The sequence below is a fragment of the Ochotona curzoniae genome, unplaced genomic scaffold, assembly GCF_017591425.1.
Source record: "Ochotona curzoniae isolate NIBS_2020 unplaced genomic scaffold, NIBS_Ocur_1.0 scaffold_4506, whole genome shotgun sequence".
In the NCBI taxonomy this organism is placed as follows: domain Eukaryota; kingdom Metazoa; phylum Chordata; class Mammalia; order Lagomorpha; family Ochotonidae; genus Ochotona; species Ochotona curzoniae.
The window spans coordinates 81,165,459-81,173,532 of NW_024467119.1; positions in this window are offsets into that span (position 1 = coordinate 81,165,459).

The window sequence follows — 8,074 nt, forward strand, 5'->3', positions numbered from 1 at the left end:
AAGTGGTTTTGATAGTTCCACAGTAATGAATTGCTGCCAGTCTAGCCATTCCAAGCACGATGAGGTCATTGAAGAATCCACTGTGCCAAGGGAGACTACAGCCATATCCAGATCAGAATGCAGCCCCCATTTCAGGCCACATGCTGCTTGGTGGTAACCTCTACCCAGCTAGGGTGTCCCTTTAGCTCCCCAACTGGGCCTGTTCCCAGCCATAGATCATGTGCATGCCAGTGGTTGCTCTGATTCAGCTTGGCACAGCCCCTCACTCGTCCCAGCCCCTGTCCTAGATGCTGTGGCTTAGTGTCCCTATCTCACGCAGACCAGTAGGTGCAAGAGCCTAGCTCGACATGACCTGTACTCCATCCTGATTTCTAATTTTGCTTGTGGGCTAAGGTTTGCTAGTCCTGCTAGTCCACTCCTTTCCATTATCAACCCCTACATTAGCCAGCCATTGGAGCTACTTTGCCCAGCTTGTCCGACCCCCAGGTCTGGACCATTTGTTCACCAGCAGAAGCTATGACTCGCCAGGGAAGTTTCCCACGTTCCTCCACTTGACCCATTCACTGACCCAATTATCATACATGCCAATGGGTTTTAGGCCCGTGTCAGGCATAGTCCGGCTTTCCATTTGGCCTTGTATGAGCTGGTGAACGTTGCAGCCTGGCCCACCCCACACCCTGTTTAGAATGCACATTTGGGTGTTGCTGCCTTGACCAGTCCAGACTGTTGTTGGTTCCTTTACCGGTGAGTGATGGCAGGCTCCTTGGTCACACCTAACTGAGTCCATCACCACCCCAACTCTTGAGCTCACCAGTGGGGCTAGAATTTCCACAGGGTTTGACCCATACATCCCCCACAGACTCTACCCCTGGATATGATTCTTTCGTGTACTAGTTAATGTCATTGCCCTGCCTAATGTGACCCATGTCCTGATCCATCATCATGTCAGGTAATAGTACATGATCCCGCTAGACAAGCCCCAAGCCGTAGCTTTTGCCTGGACTGGTGTTTGGTGCTCAGCTTTGTTCAGTGATTACAAGTTCTACACAGGATTCATAGGAGTTTGGTGTATCAGTCTTATCCATAAAGATCATCTTGTCCCTCTCCTCCAACCTACCAGGTTTCATTACCCTCACTTACCTTCGAAGGAAAAGTTACTCTGTCATTGGGAATCTTTAGGATTGATTGACATCCCAGAAGCACAATGGGCTTAAAACGTGGAGCTACATAAGCAGCAATTCAAAGAACCAAACCCCAGAGCTGGCTGCCGGGAAGCCAGCAGGCTGATCTTGGCGCTGAATGGCACACTGGCCACCCAAGGACAGGTCACCATGTGGACACAATGGCTGGAATCGGGGCTCTGAGCATTGAGATGATCCTGGCCTGACACCCACCAGCAACCAAGAGGCTGCTGGAAAGTTTTAATCCAAGACCCCATGTTCGCCTCCTCCCCAATCCGATCTAAATGGTTATTTTATGATTGGGAAATATCCTTCTTACACAAGGATATTTTTTAAAGTTTGTGGGTAATGTAATGAAAACAAATATAGTTTTGAAATCCATGCATAGTTTTTTCATAACACGCTTTTTATCAGAAACTTTTTAAAGTCTCCCAGTACGCTAATAATTCATTTTGTGACTCTTTATCTCTTTGTTCATCTTGCTCCTAAATTATTGGTCAAGTTTTTATTTTGATTATTATGTTGTATTTATTTGTCAACAATGATCTTCTGACCTGGTAACAAATGAAAGAGGCTTGATGTCCTAATGGAAACATTATTCTCTGACATTACACTGTAGCCCAGTTTTCCTGGTTTTTCTTGTGGGGGGGGTTGTTATTGCTTTGGATGTTCTCATTTTATCTTTATGATAAGATTGGGAAGCTAGCATGATTATCTGCATGATATAGAGAAGTTATGTGATCTCTGTAATGCTACTGTGCAAGAACAGGCAGGCATTCAGACCAGCGAGTTAGGAGTTATTTACTGTTTATTTTAGCTCCTATCACAGCCCATGGATTAAAAAATAATAATGTGTATGTGTACAAATGTGTATGGGAGAGTGAATGCTGTCTACCCATCTAACTGCCTCTATATCTCCTCTTGGGGTTAAAGGTAGGGATGGCTAGACAAGTTGTTTACAGTCTTTCTTAAGCCTAAATTTTAACTGCTTTGTAATTAGCTTGCATTTCTTGTCATGTTTCTATAGAAGCAATTTTTCGGTGCTGACTACATGGTTCAAGTGCAATAGGAGTTCCTTCATTCACTGAGTAGGCCAAGAAAGCCTGAATCAATTCTGGCATGATATATCTATTTTTCTGATATGCAAATCATTTACAGACCTACACTAAATTTATAGGGAAGCTCCTCAAAATTGTATTTTCTCAAAGTAGCCAGAATGAAGATGACCTGTGGGCAGAGCCAACAACCAGTTCGACGTAATAGTTGTAAGACGACAATTGTCTGTTGGAATGTTTGCTCTGTGCATAAAGGTAGCTCAGAGAAAGCGAAAATGAAAATACCTTCTTGGTAGTCTAGAAAGAGTAGGATTTTAGTTTCAGTACATAAACCAGAAACAGAGAAATATTGCTAGGTACATGCGAAACTGACTGCCTCACTGAGGCATTCTTGGGTTAGATCATGAATGCAAAGTGTCCATGTTGCTGCATAAGAATGTGCTTTATAATGAACTGCATTGGTGTGACTCTAAATAAAGCCTGTGGACATCCCTTTGTCTGGCAAAAACTCTCTTCATTTAATTATATAAATTATCATAAGAGGAAAAAGCATTATATAGCCCCAAAAAAGGAACAAATTAGGAGCATAGCTGATGTTGTCATATCAACAAAACAATGCCGTTTGTCTTTTCTTGCTTTCTGTTCACGTTTACTTTCACGGACAATGTTGAGTGAGGACAAACAAAACAGAAGATTTGGGTCTTTGTTTTAAATTCTAATGACCTCAGTTCACTAATTACGGTAATGTGATTGCCTGCAAGGTTTTCAATCCATGGAATGCTCTGCGTACAAAAACTGGCTTTTTATTGACATTTCGGAGGACCTTGCCTCTTCTGGGGAAGCAGACACATTTCTGACTGCAGGAGCAGATTGCCGTGTATGTTTTACCTTGACTGGTTAACCTCTAACCTCCGCTTGGGGAACACAGAGACAATTTGCAAAACGAGGTAAGTCAGAAACCCAAATATTTGTTGAATGTTTTGCAAGAAAGTTTAGAATGTAAATCACTGTCTTGATTGATAACAGCTGTGGCTGGGGTTCACGGAACAGCCTACATGCAGAACTAACTGGGATAAGCTCTTCCGCTGAGAAACAGCCAACATTTAGAGGACTATGGGTCATCTTCCGTGAACAGCACAGAGGACAGTCTGTTACAAAAGATCCAGGAAACCAACTGCTCAAAATTGCATCCTGCCTAGGTCAGAAAGCGGCCCCATAGAGATCAGCACTTCCGGGGCTCTTGGCCCACTCTGCCTTAATGAGCTGATGCTTCGGGTTAGTTTTCCCATTGGAATTTCACTAATGTTTAATACCATGTAATCTCATTATGGAGCTGGAAGTCCCCTTCATCACTTCCTTACACCTTCCTGATTGGGACAAGCCTCTGACTCCAGAAATCATATGGCATTATTCTAGGAAAACACTTAAAAAATAATGCTTAATCAAATTGCACCCAAAAATTTGGTTGCCAGGTTAACAGACTCCACTCCTTGGTGTTCTTCTGCCACATGCCAGACCAGCACCTGCTGTTTGCCAGGCCCTGTTTATTTCAATGACTAAAACAAGCCCCTGTTTTCAAGTTTATAATCTAGCGGAGAGAACGAGAAGTTAAACAAAATTATGTTTGGTGTCAGTTGGTCACTAGAGTCATGAACAAGAAGGACAAAGGGAGTGAGAGACTGCAGTGAGTGCTATTTTAGATGGAGCGGCATCTGCTGAGTTTATAGTGGGGCTCGTTAGAAAGCTCATGGTCAGCTCAGCATTGTCACCCTCAGGTCCCTGTGTGGAGGGCCTTTGTCTCCCATATATATATATTTGGTATTTCAGAGCTGTGGCATTATATCTCTTCCCATATATCTTTGGCATTTCAGAAATGTGGCAAGCCTAGGAAAGAGGCACAGTGGGAAGTATAATTTGAGAGGAACCTGATGAAATTTAACCAGACAACACAAGAAAGCCATCTATGTGTTAATGCTATAGAGTGATGATGTTATTCTCCTCAACCAAGGTCTCCCTATTTTATATCCAATTATAAGAGTCTTCTCCCATTTGTGATTTTGTATCCTTTGGTTTCAGTTACCAGTAGTCAAATGCAGTCTGAAAATATTAAATGGGAAATTCCTGAATTAAATACCCTGGAAGTGTTAAAACCTTTATTGAAGTATATTAAAGTTATGTCTTATCATTTGTTACCATGCTTAATTCATGAATTAAACTTGTCATAAAGATTCATATATAAGAAAAGCAGTATTACATAGTACTCTCTGAGGCTGCAGGCTACCGTGGAGGGTCTTGGAATGTCAAGGAAATTACAACAAATGCAAACTCCCCTGGTTTGCATTTGAGTTTCTGCAAAGAAAAAATGTGCCCAACACAATTTGTGAGCTGTATTCTTAATCGGAGTGAGGTATATCAGAACATTATTATAAAAATACAATCTTATATTAGCCAAAGTACGTTTCATATAAGCTCCACAAAAGCAAGGCTTTTCTTCTGCTGTTATTTGCAGCACTGAGTCCACTCAAGAAATACCCATCAGAGTAGTTGTGTGGGGTAGGGATTCCCCTGCCTCATCCCACAGTAAACACTTGGGTAAGACACGCAGCTGCAGGTCCTGCAGTCTCCTGTTGCTGCAGACCTGGGCAGTGACAACTGCAGGGGCTGGGTTCTCAACACTATTGTGGGTGATCTAGATTGAGTTTTTGGCTTCCAACTTCAGCTTCAAACTCTCCCTCTTCACCTCCTGCCCCTCTCTGCTTCTCAAATAGATGAATAAATATGTGTTTTTCTAACTCATAGAAAATGCACATTATGTTTTATTCCATTTTCCTTAAATTTTATAGACACAGAAAAGACTTCCAGATGTTTTTTGGTAACACAAGATTTGTTTTATTTTTTTTATTGGACAATCAGCTATACGGAGAGAAGAGACAGGAAGATCTTCCATCTGCTGCTTGACTTCCCAAGCGCCCGTACAGGTCGGAACTGTGCCGAACTGAACCCAGGAGCCAGGAGCCTCTTCTGGGTCTCCCACACAAGTGCAGGGTCCCAAGGCTCTGGGCCTCCTCGACTGCTTTCCCAGGCCACAAGCAGGGAGCTGGATGGGAAGTGGGGCTCCCAGGATTAGAACTGATGCCTATATGGGGTTCCAGTGCATGCAAGGTGAGGACTTTAGTTGCTAGACTATTGTGTGGGGCCCAAGACTTCCAGATTTTCAAAATGAAATACCTTGGATATGATTTGTATCTCAGTATGCTTTTTTTAAAAAAAAAAAAATAGGAAAATAAATATCTCCTAAATATACACATGAAGGGCCTTCAGAAGTTTACAGGGGCTTGCATTGGATGTAGCAACTGCCACACCCCATCCCACTCTGGAGTACCTATGTTGAACTCTGGGCTCTGCTCCTGATTCAAGCTCTTTACTAAGGCAAATCCTGGTAGACAGAAATGATGATGACTCAAATAACTAGGTCCCTGTCACTCAAGTGGAGACTCAGACTGAGTGCCTAGCATGGCCCTGGCTATCGTAAGCATTTGGGGAATGAACCCAAATGCAGTGGGTACAAACTTTCTGTGTTTGTTCCTTGCTCTCTCAAATGAAGAAACTGTCTCTTCAAAGGTCACCAACTATTCACCTACTCTTTGATTCCATTTCCTAGAACATTTAAAGCACTCTCATGTATGTGCACAACCCTTTGCTGTTGGATGATACATCAAACTGTACATGTGATGGTTCTTTTACTTGCTTCAGGTCAGAGGGAGCTGGATGTGGGTAGTTGTCTAGCAACTAAACGTTAATGAACAGATTCTGTAAAATTAATCTAGTTGCGCAGCACTTCCTGAGATGCTTGGAGATATCTATTGTGTGGATGGTTTTACATAGCTTATCTCCTTAGAGATATCTATGATTACATAGACTATAACGTGCTCAGGACTCAAAGCACTTAGACATTATTTGAATGTCCTCTGTTGGCAGATGCATTCTCTTTAATAGTTAATGTAATAGTGCCACCTGCTGGTGACAAAGCAATTTTACTCCGAGACAGGAAGGACACACACCCCATATGGTTTTTTGTCTTTGAAACATCCTCCCATCTATTCCTTTGTGTATAAATTCTTGTCTGAAGGTTAGGTTTCTCTTCTTTTGACTGATTCAGGGATGGTGAGGTATACATTATGCCCAATGTCCACCTTCCACATGCAAGTGTAGCCTCAGATCAAAACCCCTATCACAGAATGCAGATGTGTATAGGCCTGGGACATAAGGTCCTGTCTGGGCCTCATGGGGTGCAGATGCTCTGAAAGGTTGGAGATACTTTCTATTTGGCAAGGGAACTGTGTCAGCGATCTCCAAATGATCCCTGTGTGAGGATCTGTAAGTCTGTAATGCTTCACAGGTGGCAGGGACCGAGTAGCTCAAAAGCCTGCCAACACCAAAGTCAAAACTGCACACCTCCCACTGTGTTCATGTTGTGAGCTGACAGATCTATCTCCCAAATTAGTCAGAGGTAGACTCTTGGAAGCTCGGTAGTCTATTCATTGGCTGTTGCCATCTGGTGGATTGTCCCATGCTACTGTAAATGCAAGAGGGGAGCATCCCTGACCAGCTGTGTTCGAGAATTTTTTTTTTTAGATTGATTTATTTATTGGAAAGTCAGATATGCAGAGAGGAGGAGGAGAGAGGAAGATCTTCCATCTGATATTTTACTCCCTAAGCGGCCTCAATGGCTCGAGCTGATCCAATCTGAAGCCAGGAACAAGGAGCTTCTTCTGGGTCTCCCACACAGGTGCAGGGTCCCAAGACTTTGGGCAGTCCTCCACTGCTTTCCCAGGCTGCAAGCAGGGAGCTGGATGGGAAGCAGGGCCGCCAAGATTAAAACAGGCGCCCATATGGTATCCTGGCATGTTCAAGGCAAGGGCTTTAACCACTATGTTATCACGCCAGGCCTTGTGTTCAGGAATTTTTAAGCAACGGATCATCCAATCAGCTGAGAGAGCACTGGCATGTGATACAAATCATTCAATCACAATGCAAATTATCCAATCAACTATAGGGGCAAGAAAACCAGACACCCAGTTAAGCATCATGCACTATATCCAATCAATAGGATCTGCATCCCATCTAATAGCCAGCAACTGAATCAGGCAAAGAGGTCTTTCCAGGACCAGGTACAGATTCCAACTTGGGCTAATCAGCTTACTGCCTGATAGTATCTTGTGATAAGTAGTCTCCACTTTCAGGACTTTCTGAGAACCGGGGTTATGGACACATCCCAGAATCATATCAGGAAATCTGCCTTTGTGGTATTCTCTGGGCTGTCACATTCAACACAGCCCAAAGTGCTTTCAGCCATTGAGAACCTGTGCATTTTGCATTCCCTGAGAACTGATAGCGGTGGATCAGAGGGACTCTTGCTAAACGACCCTGCTAGCCTTTGGAGCTTTGGGATCTAGGGTGCTGAGGTGAGACCATTCAGGCCTGCTGAAGTCTTGGCCACACCTTCGGGTGGGCGGCACCAGCATTGCCCACCCATTACCTGATTAAGAGACCACCAATGGGAAACATCTTACCTGTAGGTTCCCCTCCCAAGAAGGTGGAGTCAGGGAACACTTAAAATCCCAAGACCCTTCCTCAAACCTTTGATGTCTCTCTCCTTCCACTTTCGAGATGCACCCCACCTCCCAGTTTTCTCTAGGGAGGTGCTTTCCCCCTCTCTGCTCATCTGGTCCCTTCGCAAATAAACTTTTCTGTATGCAACAGATTCCCAGCTTTTTATTTCTATACTTAGCTGAGGAAAGAACCCACCGGGCATTTCTGGTAACATATTTTCCCCGG